At 44.8% G+C, this 14,253-nt stretch overlaps 1 long non-coding RNA gene across 2 annotated transcripts; it reads left to right on the top strand.

The window, feature by feature from the left end:
* Positions 1-3,181: 3,181 nt before the first annotated feature.
* On the top strand, positions 3,182-10,789 carry LOC115614408. Of its 2 annotated transcripts, none has more exons than XR_003993715.1 (3): positions 3,182-3,502; positions 6,341-6,405; positions 10,638-10,789. It is a non-coding gene; the product is annotated as an uncharacterized LOC115614408 (long non-coding RNA). The 2 variants fall into 2 exon arrangements; XR_003993716.1 differs by lacking the exon at positions 10,638-10,789 and adding an exon at positions 9,673-9,751.
* Positions 10,790-14,253: the final 3,464 nt, after the last annotated feature.

The raw sequence follows: 14,253 nt of genomic DNA, 5'->3' as shown, positions 1-14,253 counted from the left end.
AGAAGAGGTAGACACCAACATCCAGTTTTGTAATTTCTAGTAAGATCAGAATGAAAATAATGAGGAATTATTTTGTTTCTTAACAAATAGGGAACATTTTTAATATCCAGTATGATTGATTTACAGAAAGTTCTAACTAGATTAATTATACATACAGAGTATTTATTTTCCCAGGTGATCATTTAAGCAGATAACTGTGCAAACCAGCAATTACAGCATCATTTCCACTGCTCTGATGAGATTCTTTGGTGTTCCAAGCCTCAGCCTGCTCAGCCAAATGATGGGCTGTGCAACAGCTGAGCACATAGAACAAGGCCCTTAAGAACAGCATGAAATGGTGGAGCACCGTGTGTGGACGTGTGGTGTCCTTTGCCAAAGGAGTTTTCATTCAGAGCAAAACTTCTAACAAATTGGTTTTTTCTCCCTCTCATAGTCTTCTCCTGCTGACTCTTAAGTAGCGGCTGGAAGATTGGGACCTGATCAGTGATCAGTGTTGTGATCAGTGTCACTGACTGATCTGTGGGGTAAGCCTTGTGATCCTTCCAGCCTTTAGTTTTGCTCAGATATTAATCTGAGGGTTGTTTCATTACTAAGCCTTTTCTGCTTTCACTTTTAGATAATTTGGGGGGGGGGGGGGGAAAGTGCTGTTCAGGTGCAAACTGCTCCCTTTTCAGCTTCAAGGTGCAAATACAGTTTTTCTCTCTGCTCCTTCTATGGGTCTGTGGTGACCCATTTCCCTGTGTGGGCTGTGGCCAGAGCACAGCCACAACCTTCCCAGCTCCACTGTGGCAGCGGGAGCAACTTGTTTCACGGGCTATTGCCTGGACAGAGCCCAAGTGATGGGCACAAGAGGAACCTGTGATGGTTTGTGTGGATCATGTTTAAGCACACATTTATGCAGCGTATTGTAGTAGTGAGGCATTCACCAGCCTCTGTGTAACCAGCAACTTGATTATTCTGACCTTGTTTTTACTTGTGAACAGATTTCAAGTCTATAATGGTTTTAATGCCTTCATCATGCCACATGGCTGTTCAAAGCCTTGGCTCCATCCCTTTGGTGGACTTGTGCTGAGAGATGGTGAGTAGGCAGCTTGCAGTCCTTTCAGCCCTTCTCCAGTGGCTGTAACAGGCTTTGCTCAAGTTTTCCGTTTTCATTTTGCATTTTCACAATTAATTATCTCTTTCACCACTCAAAATCTTGCTTAATTGTCAGTCGTGGTGTAAGGCCCATCCCTCTCCAATGTGGGGGCAATGTGCAGGATTTCTGCTGCGTGCCTTGATACGTGTAGGTCTTACGTTTAGGATGCTTATGCAGGGCTGTGCTCCTGTTGGAAGTTAAACTACTTCTTTAAAGAAGCTGCAAGATTGGCAACGAGGATTTCATCATTATCACAGAATCCCAGACTGGTTTGGGTTGAAGGGACCTTAAGGCTCCTCCAGTTCCAACCCCCTGCCACGGGCAGGGACACCTTCCACTAGAGCAGGTTGCTCCAAGCCCCTGTGTCCAACCTGGCCTTGAACACTGCCAGGGATGGGGCAGCCACAGCTTCTCTGGGCATCCTGTGCAGGGGCCTCAGCACCCTCACAGGGAAGAACTGCTGCCTAAGATCTCATCTCAATCTCCTCTCTGTCAGGTTAAAGCCATTCCCCTTGTCCTGTCCCTACAGACCCTTGTCCAAATCCCCTCTCCAGGTTTCCTGTAGCCCCTTTAGGCACTGGAGCTGCTCTAAGGTCTCCCCTTCAGGAGCCTTCTCTTCTCCAGGCTGCCCTAGCCCAGCTCTCTCAGCCTGGCTCCAGAGCAGAGCTGCTCCAGCCCTCGCAGCGGCTCCGGGGCCTCCTCTGGACTCACTCCAGCAGCTCCATGAATTCAATTTCCTCATGGCAGATGCTGCGTCCATTTGTACCTACAGCCATTCGAAGGAAGACTATCAAGTCTCAATGAACAGTCTGATGCTAGAGTGTTTAAACACCCGCCTTTCCACAAACACTCCATGACTGAACTATCTGTAGCTAAAGAATCGTGTATGAATTTGCATTTCCAGGGGGAAGTGTATTTTCCTGTGCAGTCTGAACGCAGCCTACTTGGTTGACACTGCCGTGGCTCACCTGAGGCACCACTGGCTTTCACTGAACGTCCATATTCTGGTGTGACTGTTCAGAAGTTGTCAGAGAAGCTGCCCAATGTTTTCCAAGTAGCTGCTTTGAATTCAGCACTAAATAACAAGCAGAGGTCTGCTATGCTGCCATTTTTGGTGAGGTTTCAAATGGCCTATTTCTGTGCGATGATGAATGTTAATAATTGCTGCAAGTATGCTATTAGTCAAAATGAAGCAGAAAGAGACCCAATTATTGAACTAGACTGCTGTGACTGGAATCTATAGCTGATATATTAAAGTCTAACTGTCATGTTTAATAATTAACCCTCTGGCAATTCTGGAAAAGAAAATGAACATTAATAATGAGTTAACTGATCATTATTTCTTTTTCCCCATACCATTGGAATAACGTTCTGCAGTATATCAATTAAACAATACAATAATTTTACATCATATGAACTCTCTGCTTTCACCTGTACTTTTCTACCTCCTGCTTTCCCAACACCACTTCTATGTAATTACTGCTTTTATCAAAGTCTCCATTTGCTGCCCTTGTCTGCGTAAGTATTGAAGGAGCCACTACAGGATGCAAATATTACCTAAAATGCCTTTGTTTTCACCTGAACCAAGAGGAATGATCCACATTCAGATACATGTCTAGTTGAGAGCACTTTCTGTGCCTTCAGGCTTCTAATTCTCTAGGCTGCTTTAGCAAAGGATGGTGATAGCAGAAATAAACACCCTAATGGAGTGATCCATGCATTACAACGTATGAGCACCTCCCTAATTAAGCTCTCAGTGATTACTCCATCAGGTCTGAAGCGACTGCTGATGGGCAGTCACAGTGATGAGCTCCTGCACAGTGATAATAAACTGGTGCATAAGGCTTAGTTGTGCTCCTCTCTCAACAGGAGTGGGCAGGAGCCAGTGCTCTGCTGGGGAAGGCACCTCCACACACTGAAGGAAAACCCCAGCTTTGATGGAGTGGCTCCATGGCCATGATTTCCCCAAAGTATTTTAGAAACAAACTGTCTCTTTTTAGTGATAACTGGTTTTGCAGGGACAAGAGACAGGCTTTGGTTTGATGTTGCCCTCAGCCGCATGTTGGAGTTACCTCAAGGGGGTCACTTCAGTTGGATTTATCTCCCACCTCTGGCTGAGCTCTGCCAGCCTCACCTTGCAGTCCTTGCCAAAGCCACCGCCCGGGCTCTGAACTTGCTGATCTTTGCAAGGGAGTCTGAGCAGCAGCAGTAACATTGCGCAAGTTCAGAGTGTTATCTGAAGTTACCGCAAAGGTGATGATTCCCCAGTCTGTGCCCAGGCAAAGGAAAGCTGGATGCAGATGGCAGAGGAGAGCTGCCCTCTGAATTATTCAGAGCTCTTCAGCACCCACCAGAGACCTCGGGGTAAGCAAGATCCTTTTGTACATTTACCTTTTCATTTGAGTTTGCTTTTTATTTGAGGAGGAGAATGAACTCTCCAAACAGAAACCTGGACTTAATGACATCTATCAGAGTTTATCAAATACGGGTCAGTGCCCAGTGGGCTGGATGGATTGATCTCTTTGCTCTTGCTCTTCATGATTAGAGGGCTGAATTTACAGATACTGCCGTGTTTGAGGGATGGCTGAACTTCAAAACCACATCTGGTTTTTGGCATCCTACAGAGAGGTGGTGTATGCTTGCACAAGAGCATTCACTGCGCACTGTCTGCCTTTGCTCTTGCTTCATCCTCTGTCCTCTGCTCACCTCCAGGTGGTACGGACAGCAGGCATGTGGTACCCTCAGGAGAGAAAGCAGAGGCTGGAGAGGTGAAGCCACTTCTTCAGGGTCAGATATCCAACAGCAGGATGGAGAGCTCAGCCCTTTCTGGGGTGTTCCCCTCAGCCCCATCATGTGGGGTTGTGGGGAGTCCCCTGAGGGGGGATGTGGTCTGACAGCAGAGCTTAGAGCACAGTTTGGAGTCTCTGCCCCTTCCTGTCTACTTGCAACTCATTTTCTAGACTATCACCAACCTCTTTGGGCTACTTCTGCCAGGCTCCTCCCACAGATCCAGGTGACAGAGCCCAGTGTGGTTCAGCTAATTCGAAGGCTTTATAGGATGGAGATTGGTTTTTTTGCCTTTTTTTTATAAGATAATTTTACCTTGCAGTGGTTCAAGAACCAGTTCTAGCATAAGTGGTTCTTGAAAGGTTTAATTAGAGGGATATGTAGACAGAGACCAGATAAAAAGGAGTTTACAAGTACATTTGTTAGTTACTAAAGTAAATCAAAGTGCAACTATAGAATATTGTTTTAAAAAAGGAGAAGGAATAAGCAAAACACAACCCTCGATGTGGAAAAACTCAGTTATAATCCATGCAAGAGAAATACTGGGAAACGGTTTCTCGTGCTTACTTCTAGTCTCACCTCTGCGAAGCCCCAGACCATAGTAACCAGCCTTCGTGAGAGCCATCACAAACCAGCTGCATCACTGCATCCCTCAAAGTCCCCAGGGCCTCATGGACATGGGCAGAAATGAATGTGAGTGTATTGTCTCCCTGTGGCACTAACAGTAGAAGTACAGTTCCAGATGGGTAAGATCAGTTTTTCAGATCTGGACCTGCATTTTAAGCAGTGTATGTATTTTATGTTTGTATTCCTGACTTCAATTTTAATTTCCCTGGTGTTTTCTGGGACTCGCTGCTGCTGCAATCCCTGTTGAAATGGATAATTCTGAGTAAGTTGCCTTTTAGGGTGTAGAGAAGGGATTTGTAAAAAGAATTCTCTTGTGGCAGCACTGTCATTCTAAATGTTTATTGAAAAAAAACCCCAACCAACCTTATTTATGCCATGCATTAAAAATGAGAGCATTTCAAAGGGGGTTAGCATATCACATCCTTTAATACATATAAAATTGGAAAATGATGCTAGATCACACATTGCTAGTCTATGCAAAAGTTTATATAAGGTTTGATCTGATCTACATACATTATTGCTGTTGCAGCACATGTGGAAAACTGATGGAAAAGCATTTGTTTGGTTGTTGGTGGGATGTGCTGAGCCAAGCCGTGCTGACGTGGGTCTCGGTGGATGCTGAGCCATGCAGTGCCTGTGGTGCTTGGAAGGGCAGCAGGGACACAGCTCGGCACCACCACGGGTGCAAACCTGCCCTTCACACTGTTTAGATTTTATGCATTCAGCCCTTCTCACACTCAGTGATGGTGAAGTTGCACATTGGTTGGTCCCCTACCACACAAGGTCCTGAGCATCCTCTTCTGCCTCTTCAAGCTCTTCTTGAGTGGGTGGCTAAAGGGGATTATTGGAGGTAGCTGTGGAGCAAAAATAAATTAGCTTTGGATCTAATTTGGCACTAGCATTTAGCTGGGGACATCTGATGATGATGAAGAATATTCTCTGGAGAACACAGTATTATCTACTTTGGGAGAGCACACTGTCATTCTGCGTCTCCTTGGGGTGGATATTAAGGATCAGCCTGTAAAGTAAGGACTGCTCTGATCCTGGGAATGGCTGTTGTGCCCTTCTGGTCCCATTGCAATGCACTGGAGGGGATGGAGATCAGGATACCCACCGTGGTCTCACTCTCGTGCCTGAAGCCACTGACAGCTCAGGGGTGTCTCAGAGCCTGGCCTGCAGAACACTAGTACTGGGGTGTTGCACATTGAGAAGCAACAAGTGGAGCTTGCTCCGGGAGTCACCGCAGCCCTGTCCCACGGCAGACAGCAAGTGGGATATAACCAATGGCCTTTTAGCTTCAGTGGGTGTTCAGCTTGAGCTCAGCGGTTCAGGCTTTGCAAGGGAATCCTGCTCCAAGTGAGTTTGCCCCTGAGGCCAGCTTCTCCTTAGCACAAGAGCAACGGGAAAACGACTTCCAGCGCTCACCTTTGCACCTGCAATGAATTCAGTGATGAAATACCAGAGCAGCACCTATGAAAGAAGCTGTCCTGCAACTTGAGAAAGAAAGAATGAAAGAAACCCCTGGACTTCTGAACTGGATGTAGGGAGGAGGGAGTGCTGCTTTTGGATGTGGAAGAGACATCAAAGGATCTTTAGAATGAACAGGAATAAATGTAACTTGTATATAAAACTTTCTTTAAAACTGAAGTTAGCTATATTAATATTCCTAACAGTTTGGAGCAAGCAAATGACTCATTGCATTGGAGGGTATTTACTCACCAAGTTTCTTTAGATAAATCCCCCGATACCTACGTTATCTGACACTTCTTATTTTTCTGTATTTAACAGGAACCAAAGTACAAGCCTCTACTCCAGGAACCATTGCCAAGGAGATCATTATTCATTAACTCTGGGTAAGGAAAAATGGGCTTAGCAACATTGAAGATCTCTGGGGAGAGTCACTACATTAATTTCCTGTCAAATTCCTGTTGGTATTCTGTGTAAGCATTACTCCAAATTAATAATGCAAAATAACTAGAAAGCAGCAGAAACCCCAAGGAGAACATTGCCATTTTTAGCCAGAATGGGTTTAATTCATATTGTTTGATGCATCCATTGCCCCTGAAATCTGCTGAGCTATTTTTGGAGCGGGCACCTGAATAATTATTTCCCTATGCACTTCACAGAGAAACTATAGCTAAAGGACATTTTATCTCTCAATTAGAAATGGTGGAATAATAATTGCTAATAACGTGTTTGATTAATTTTCACCACCATTGTTGAACATACTTCTTATGAATAAATGCCTTCATTAATAGATTATTTTCACAGAATATAACTATATTATTTGGGAAACTTCCTCCCATCAGTCACTGAATAAACGATTCTTGACTATTCCTGTTCATTAAGCCAGCTGCATTCCATTAAGAAAATGGTCTAAACCATAGTTCAGGGAAGTACTCTGGAATTCTTTGAAAACCCACAGGGAATATTTCCCTCCTATCAGTGTTTTACAGATCTGATCTTTTAACCCAGAAACGCTGTGCTCCGAGTGTAACCTGCAGAAATGACCGGAACTGTTGGGATGACAGACAAACTCATGTTCCTGGAGCCCAGCTCTGCAGAGCCCCTGGGATGCAGCCCAGGTGGTGCAGACGGGAGGGACACTGACACTGGCTTTGCATGGGCTCAGTGGGCTACAATAAGCACTTTTCCCCGTGGGGCCATGTTCAAGTGATTTCGAGTGCAGCAGAACTTGAACACGTCCTTTTCTGAGGGAAGATCGTGGGAACTTGGGCTGTTGGACACATGGGAGGGCTGGGGCTGCTTTCTTTGCCTGTCCCAGAGCTGGATTCCATCTTCCTCTTATGCTGAAATTCCCCCTAATAACTGTACAAATTAATGACTATTTGGCAATAAGGGCTGAAGGCAATTCATCCTCATCACTTAAATCTTGGAAGAACGTCTCATACAGCAGTAGTTTGACAGTACCCACCAAAGCACATAGACCCATTATAATTTTTTCCCACAATTAAGCGGGTTCATGTTTGAGCTCTTGGCATAGTCTCCTACAAATTCTCCACCTAATCTCTTAAAAAGAAGCCAATATAATTTTGATTTGTAAGCAGTAATAATCCTCTTTCAATTTCAAGGGTCTACTCCCTTGTTTTTATTCCTGTGACTAATTGTTCATCCATTCTTTGCTGATAAATGCCAGTTAGTGTGGTTGGTGGCAGGAGTTAATGGAAATCATAAATTAGTTCTCGTCTGTGGCAATACTTCACTTTGCAGTCCATCTGGTAGACAAAATTCCTCAGCAGTGCAGTGTGTCAAGGGATGAGAATGTCTTTGTTCTGGGCACCATAACCACTTCAAAGGTATATGGGCCTTAAAACTTCGAAACTGATGCAGCACACCACTGGGAAGCACATGGGACTCACCAGCAGTGCACACAGGATGCAATGGTGAAGTTAGGTGAGAAAGAAAAGGGCCAAATACCATTCTAAACCAAACCAAATCCATATGCCTCCAGGATAGCCTAAGTTCAGTTTAATGAGGTGACTTGGTTGGAGATGACTGAAAAGAAGTAATAGCCCGGTTAAAGAACAAAACCTCTTCTCCTATACCTATGAAGGACCCTTAGTCAGCAGGAACAGAGATGAGATGAATGTCATCCCTGAGGTGTTTTTCCATATGCAGGAACCGTTTTGCTGCTGGTGGTTGCTGCAGCAGTTCCCTGGCAGCCCTGGTACCCCAGCAGCCAAAATAACCTGGTGGGGGAAAACCCCTCTTGGCCTTCTGATAGTCTGAGCAAACACTGCAACAACAGTAGCTTCCCGTACAATATTTTCCAGCTGATGATATGTGCTGTTTCGCTGGGAGGTGTTGGGTGATCCTTGCCTCCAGCCTCTGTAAGTCTAACTGATAACTGCACAAGATCTGGCTGCTCAACCTGGCCAGGCTCTATGTGAATTCCCTTGTGCTTCTTTGCAAAAGCAGCCCCATGCTCGTGCCAGCACTGCTGCAGTGCACCTTGTTCTTCAGCCACAGAAAGAAGGGGTCAGTTGATGGTGCGTGGTACAGCTCCTCTGTGCCCTGGGGCAAGTGTAGGTCAGCCAGATCAGCTGAAGCTCAGGACCAGCACAGACCTGCACAGGACCTGGCAGCTGGGGGAGGAGGGGAAGAAAGGAAAAAAAGAAAAAATACCAGGAGGCCAAACCCACTCTGGTCCCGTAACTGCTGCCTTGGGAGCGCTGACACCACTTAGGGCTGTATGGGATGTCAGCTGCATGGACTTCCAGCATTGTAGCACAAAATTGAAAGAGAGGCCTTGAAGGCATTTCATGAACTACTAACTCAAAAGAAAGTACAGAACTCCTTTTCTTCATTGTCAAGATTTTTCTTACATCTTTCTCATCCTCTAGGTACAATATATTTAATATAAAACTTGACAAGGACATGGAATGTTGCCCAAAGGTGGTGGCTGGTGATGAAATACTATCCTGTGCTCTGGTAGATGCCTTTTTGTCCCCAAAGATTTGTTAGACTGGTACACATGTACACAATATGCTCTTACAGACTGTTGTGCTGTGGTTTTGGCACATGTAGTTACACAGATTTTGCATTGCATTTTTAACATATTCTCTATGTAATTACACTCTATACAGTATTTTGTTATTTCCAATTTGGATTGCTTTGATCATTCAATGAACGAACATACTGAGGAAATTCTATTTACAATGGTTTTAAATTTAGAGAGCTTTTGCTCTTTCTAATGGATCTTAATACAATATTACATATGAGACATGAATTCTATCACTATGCCAATGTTAGCAGTCAGTGACAAAAATGACGGATATTTTACAAAGAGGTTATTTTGAGTCTCAGGAATGTCAAATGACAGCTCATAAACAGGCAGCATTTCTAATTACATGTTTATTCTGGGTCACTGCTTTTTAAAGACCTCTATTGGAATGGTCAGACAGTGAAAGGAGCAGCCAGCTATCCAGAAGGAGCTGACAGTTATCACTGATGATCTGCTTATGTTGGGGAGGACACATTTACTGAGTGCTTTATGAGGGGCTCAGAATATGCAATTACTAATTACATTTGGGGTTTTTTTCCCTTTCAAGTTTTTATAAGTTAAAATAGGAATATTTCTCCCAAATCTACCAAATCAGAATCAGAACTTAAACTCCAGTTGCTGGGAGAAGGGAAGTTCTGCTCAGTCAGCTCTGAAGGTGTTATCTGCTGAGCAAAAATAACTCTGTGATCCAGAGACAACTTGGGGATGAGGGAGAAAAAAACCAACCACCCAACCACCTATACTAATTAAGTGAAATTACTTTGAGAAGTGGAAGATATTAAGAAATAGAAAGAGACGAGTTAAAACAAAGCCCTTGAGCTATATGGAGTGCCCTGAAACTGGCATAGCCTCATTTCTTAAGGCCTGGAGAGGCTTAGGAGGCACAGCTTCTGCTGTATCCAAACCATTTTGCACGCTGTGATTTGAGTCTTGTGGAAGAGGGTGGCGGAAAAAGGAATCACCTGCAAGATGTTGTGGGTTAGACTGAGGATTGCTTAGATAATGATACCATGACATGGACCTCTGAGCATCGCTCTTGTCTCCCTCCTCTCCAGCAAGCAAGTGCATCACTTGTCTCGTGGTCTTGGTGTAACCTTCACTCCTGAGAAGTGGAGAAGGAGAATTTCAGACAGGGGCTGTTGGGCTGCTGCAACCCTCAGTTATCTTGGGGTAATGTCTAAAAGAGGACCCTGCTGACATGTTAATCTGGTGAAAACTCTTAGATGAGTTTCCCAGGCAACAAGGAAATGGCTGTGCCTCTTTCCACTCTAACTAAAGACAAACCAGATATTTAATGGATGACTAAAAAGGAAAAAATATTTAAATTTGTAAATACCAGTGAGAAGAAACTAGTTATGTCAAGTGAAAAGGCAAATTAGCATGAAATGAAGGAAAGGAGAAAGGTACATTTTTGTATCAGAAGCATATTCACAGCCTGACACATCGAACTGTGTTGAAAACTGAAAACAGAAGTCAGCACTGCCACTGCTGGGAGGCTGCAGAGCTCTAAAGTCTGGGCTAGAGCAATCGGCAGAATGTTTCATACTTCTGCCTTGGCAGGAAATACCAGAGACACCCAAAGCATTCAATTTTTACATCTGTGGAGGAAGATGTGGGCACCAGGACAGAGCTCCCACTGGAACAGTGTTTCTGTGGTTCTGAAACAGTACCCGTGTTTCTCGGATGTGGGTTTCCTGTCCATCTTGTCCTGTGTGGTGCAAAACAGGGCTTGGAAGCAGGGGGAGTGAGAAGCTGATGATGCAGGAGGGTGTAGCAGCTTTACATCAGGGCCGGCCTATGACATACAGAGCTGAGTGATCTGGAAAGCCCCAGATGTGGCTAACTGAAGCCAGCATCCAAAACCCTGTCGCCACGATAGCTGTGCTGTCCTCACAGAAACAGTCTCTTCCTGTAAGTGAAAGATGGGCTTGCCTGCTTTTCCTCACCATGCCTGGTTACAGCTGGGCTTGCAGCTCTTTCTTTGAGACATGGTGCTGGTTTTGACTGACCACTAAGCATCACTTAAATAATATCTTTAAAATTATAGTTATCTCAGATTTCAAGCGGCTGATATGCTGGATTAGTTGTTGTTACGTGCCAACATTTGATAGCTTGTATGGGAATTTGGAAGAGAAACTAGGGACATACTCTCAGCCCCATTGTAGTGTTGGAGTAAATGGGCTTTTGATAATTTTTTCCAAGTGAATAAAAGTGGGAGGAGAAGGCGCTTGCCAAGAGGAATAGTTAGCAATTAATGAAAAATAGCCTTGCTCTTTGTAGACTTCACAGATGTGAGGATGGGACAAACATGTTTCTGGTCCTGATTCAGCAGGTTCATGAGGGTCACACAATTCACAGCACAAAGCACTGGCCTGACCTGCAGCGAGCGGTCCACTGGAGAGCCATGGAGCTGTGGGGAAGGCTTTGATCTCTGCGGGCGCCTGCCAGTTGGCCACTGCTGTGTCAGAAATGCCTGTGCTGCTGGTGGGGAATGGGAATGTGATAAAGAAGAATTTCAGAGCATGCCGTATGCAAAGCCTCAGCTTTCTCCTGCCTCCAGAGGCCTAAGCAGCTCCAGAACCAGCTGTATGGTAAAACTTCTTCTGTAGCCGCCTAATTCCCCCAGACATCAGATTCCTCCATATAGAACATGAAGAAATAAGCAAAACCAAGCCTAAAGACCCTCAGTCGAGTTGTATAAAATCTTTTGTAGCCACGAAACATTTCCACTAGCTGCATGAACAAAATGAGGAGACACATGTAATTTATATGGTTGCGCGAGTGCCAGAGGCTGCTTCAACTGTCAGCAGTGACAGTGGTGGCCGTGTCGTCGAGTATCGCCCAGGATGGAGGCCAGCTTGCAAGGACAGCCACCATGCACTCAACCTGCAGCAAGAACAATGTGGGAAGAGGAGTGTGCCCAGCAGAATTTGCAAAGAGGCACCCTCTGTGTCCAAAGCACGTTTAAAATGCTTATGCTGTTGAGTCAGTCATGCAGAATTTCTCTAAGGAGCTGAGCTGTAGGTGCAAAATGAAGTCCAAGAGGCTGCAGGTCTAATGAAGCCCCGCCAACCCACACAGGGCTGGAGCCTGAATGCAAGAAAAGTAGATCAAAGGGACTGGCTCCCCACTCTGGGTGCCTGCAGACAGCTCACAGGCCAGCGAGCCGGTACAGATAACCTTCATTTGTACTTCTGCTGAAGGCAGCAAAGAGAATAAGGTAAGGGGCAAAAAAGGAGGATTGTTTGGAGGTAATGAGGAACTGAACTCTCCTCGGGGACTGAAGGGATCCCAGAGCAGCACTTCTCAGCTGAGCATAGAAATGTCAGGATGAGAAACACAGCCAGCGGTACAGTGCTGGGATGGGGCTGCAGGAGGCAGCTCTGGGAATGATATTGTTGAACCAACTGCTACCAACTTGTTCTTTGCCTTACCAAAAAATAGCTCTGGTTTGCTCCAAGCAGCGGCCAGATTTCCAAGGTCTTGCAGAGAGCTGGTTACTTGAAAATGGGACCTGATGGTCCTGGACTTACTTGAAGCTGTGAGTATTCTGGTCAAATACAACTGTTAATAAACACCTTAAATGGAGGAATGAAAAATGTTCTATTTTTGTTTTATTATGAGTTTTTAATCTGTTCTCTAAACTGCCTTCAACTCTAAACTGGCCTTTTGAGTCTTTGTGACTGGTTAGGCCAAACGACAAGAAGGCCACTGCCACCTCTTGGGAAAACCCACTGGTACTTACAGTAATGCAGGAAATATTCTTACAGTAACGGGGCTGGAAGGAGGATTGTGCCTTGGAATCTCCCTCCCAGTAGGAGCTGCTGTGAGCGCTGAGGTGCTGGCACAGGGTGCCCAGAGAAGCTGTGGCTGCCCCCTCCCTGGCAGTGTTCAAGGCCAGGTTGGACACAGGGGCTTGGAGCAACCTGCTCTAGTGGAAGGTGTCCCTGCACGTGGCAGAGGGTTGGAAATGGATGAGCTTTAAGGTCCCTTCCAGCACAAACCAGTCTGGGATTCTGTGATTCTAAGTGAAAGGTAAAGGGTGTGTGTGTCTGTGATATACAAATACTGCATCACATCTTCCCTGTGCAAAGGTCTCTGGGCCATGAAGCCCAACAGGGGCTTGGTACAAGCAAAGACTATTCTTTTCTGCATAACAGCAGCATTAACCATGAAGAAAAAAACCCAACAGTTTTGAAATCCAGTTCCAAGTTTACACTGTGCTGAAATATCTTTCCATTGCACAATAGCACAGGGAGCTGCTCTGGGAGAAAGATGGAGCAATTTTTCATTTAGCTCTCCAGAAGCAGAATAAACCACATATATTTTTCACACCACACAAGGATTTATGGGCAATATTGACGTGGTTGTGTCTGTCTGTTAAGATTACAACAGCAGCTTTAGTATTTTCTTGGCACACTGTAAATACATCAGTAAAATACAATGTATACTGGTTTGTCATCTTTGCCTTGTAACAAGGAAGGGAGAATTCTGTTCCGCACTTCAGGGTTCTGGTCAAGTAATCTCATTTCTGTGAATGTAATGGGCTTTGATTTTCACATGTATATACTCAAACTGCAGCTACCAGTTTGTCCCTCATTTTACAGGAGCAATGCCATCAACCGATACACTGATTTAACATTTTTATGGGATTTATAGTAATTTTCTTTCCATCCTAGGTACAGGAAACTGAGCATACTTTCCTGTATAATTTGTAGTGCATTATACAAAGCAACTCATTGCTCTGGACATTAAATTCAGTTTGCAAAACAATGTTCCTACTGCAACCAGGGCTGCCAAGCAAAATATTTGCCTATTTACTGCCCTGGCAGTCTGGCAGTTGGAATAGGTAGGAGCAGAGCCACAGCATTTACCTTTGTTAAATAGTAAGGATTTGAAAGAAGATTATATATATCAAATGCCTTACAATCAGGTGGAGACAGCCTGGAGATCAAGGAAAGAAGGCTGAGGCTCAGGGTGATAAATGGCCGAGGCTTACTATGGGAATTTGGGTAGAAATAGAGGAAGCTAAAACCAAAATTTCAGGTCAGCCAGTGACAGACAGAATCCCTGGGGAGTGTGCAAAGGCTGGGAAGTGAGACTGGGACTGCAGCAGAAAGAAGAGAATCAAACCAAGCCTCTGATTTTGCTCTGTTAAAGCTTTTGCCTTTTATCC

Source organism: Strigops habroptila, chromosome 11 (assembly GCF_004027225.2).
Source record: "Strigops habroptila isolate Jane chromosome 11, bStrHab1.2.pri, whole genome shotgun sequence".
Lineage (NCBI taxonomy): Eukaryota > Metazoa > Chordata > Aves > Psittaciformes > Psittacidae > Strigops > Strigops habroptila.
The sequence above is the reverse complement of the archived record's forward strand: the minus strand, read 5'-3'. Positions and strand labels throughout refer to the sequence as shown.